The sequence below is a fragment of the Cetorhinus maximus genome, chromosome 4 (assembly GCF_964194155.1).
Source record: "Cetorhinus maximus chromosome 4, sCetMax3.hap1.1, whole genome shotgun sequence".
Lineage (NCBI taxonomy): Eukaryota > Metazoa > Chordata > Chondrichthyes > Lamniformes > Cetorhinidae > Cetorhinus > Cetorhinus maximus.
The window spans coordinates 72,338,619-72,341,001 of NC_135882.1; positions in this window are offsets into that span (position 1 = coordinate 72,338,619).

Below are 2,383 nucleotides of genomic sequence, written 5' to 3' on the forward strand. Positions count from 1 at the left end.
CCCTCCCCCCTCCCTCCCTCACCAACCCTCCCTCCTCCCTCCCTCACCAACCCTCCCTCCTCCCTCCCTCACCCTCCCCCCTCCCTCCCTCACCCTCCCCCTCCCTCCCTCACCCTCCCCCTCCCTCCCTCACCCTCCCCCCCTCACCCTCCCCCCCTCACCCTCCCCCTCCCCTCCCTCCCTCACCCTCCCCCTCCCTCCCTCACCAACCCTCCCCCCTCACCAACCCTCCCCCCTCCCTCCCTCACCAACCCTCCCCCTCCCTCCCTCCCTCACCAACCCTCCCCCTCCCTCCCTCACCAACCCTCCCCCCCTCACCAACCCTCCCTCCCTCACCAACCCTCCCCCCTCCCTCACCAACCCTCCCCCCTCCCTCACCAACCCTCCCCCCTCCCTCACCAACCCTCCCCCCTCCCTCACCAACCCTCCCCCCTCCCTCACCAACCCTCCCCCCTCCCTCACCAACCCTCCCCCCTCCCTCACCAACCCTCCCCCCTCTCTTAACCGAGGTTTTCCATCCACGGTCGTTGACAGGGCCCTCAACCGTGTCCGGCCCATATCCCGCGCATCCTCCCTCACGCCTTCTCCTCCTTCCCAGAAACATGATAGGGTCCCCCTTGTCCTCACTTATCACCCCACCAGCCTCCGCATTCAAAGGATCATCCTCCGCCATTTCCGCCAACTCCAGCATGATGCCACCACCAAACACATCTTCCCTTCACCCCACTTGACGGCATTCCGTAGGGATCGTTCCCTCCGGGACACCCTGGTCCACTCCTCCATCACCCCCTACTCCTCAACCCCCACTTATGGCACCTCCCCATGCCCACGCAGAAGATGCAACACCTGCCCCTTCACTTCCTCTCTCCTCACCGTCCAAGGGCCCAAACACTCCTTTCAAGTGAAGCAGCATTTCACTTGCATTTCCCCTAACTTAGTCTACTGCATTCGTTGCTCCCAATGCGGCCTCCTCTACATTGGAGAGACCAAACGCAAACTGGGCGACCGTTTTGCGGAACACCTGCGGTCTGTCCGCAAGAAAGACCCAAACCTCCATGTCGCTTGCCATTTTAACACTCCACCCTGTTCTCTTGCCAACATGTCTGTCCTTGGCTTGCTGCATTGTTCCAGTGAAGCCCAACGCAAACTGGAGGAACAGCACCTCATCTTCCGACTAGGCACTTTACAGCCTTCTGGGCTGAATATTGAATTCAACAACTTTAGATCTTAAACTCCCCCTCCCCCGATCCCCACCCCGTTTCTTTTTCCCCCCCCACCTGCTTTTTTTTCAATAATTTATATAGATTCTTCTTTCCCCACCTATTTCCATTATTTTTAAATCTAAAACTAAAACCTTTAGTCTTTCCACCCCACCCCCACTAGAGCTGTACTTTGAATATCCTGTTTTCCATTCTTAATTAGCACTTTTCTCAGACAAAGACCACCACCTTCAACACCTCTTTGACCCTTTTGTCTGTGACATCCTTTGATTATCTGCTCACACCACACCCTCAATGTGTCTCTTCCCCCCCCCACCCACCTTAAACCAATTTATATTTCTCCCTTGCTGAAACTATGCTGCAGTTCTGCCGAAGGGCCATGAGGGCTCGAAACGTTAACTGATTTCTTCTCCGCCGATGCTGCCAGACTTGCTGAGTTTTTCCAGGTAATTCTGTTTTTGTTTTGTTTAGGGAGTAATTAACACAGCTAAACAGGTTATACTTCCCTGTTTCAGCTTTGGACAACAGTGCGCTCAAAAATCCAGAATGGATTTGTACATTTGTCATGTATTTCTCTTTCAGATTTCTTAAATTCTTGTAGTCTCTTCGCCCTCTGTACCTGGTTCAGACTTATTCTACTTCTCAGATCTTGCATATAAGTAGTCCCTCCTTTTGGATCTATCTTCTCTTCACTACAACATGGTTTTGACCTCCTTTCTTATACCCTGAGCAATTAATTAGTCTCTCCTCCTTTACAAACCATTTGACTCAATTGACTAGTTCCCAGGACACACAATTGATTTTTGATTGGTCTTTGATGCATGCCGTTAGCTTCTATTCCTAAAGAAGTTCTCACACATGCAGACACCTTATCAAATCAAACTGGTTCTGACTACTCCAGAACAGTCCCATTCAGTTACAAAAGTATGAAGTCAAATATTGCAAAGTTTCACTTAGAGTCTATAGTGTTTGACCTTACACAGACATTTAAAGCTACAGAACTTGAATACATATTTAATTATTTTACAAAGCCATTTACTAAGGCATAATGTTCTCACACAGGTGCTACATCTCCCTAACCCCTCACTTCAACCTGTCTACATCTTCCAAGCCGGAACATCCTTCTGATTTTATCATTATTGACACGTTATGCTCCCGCCCTC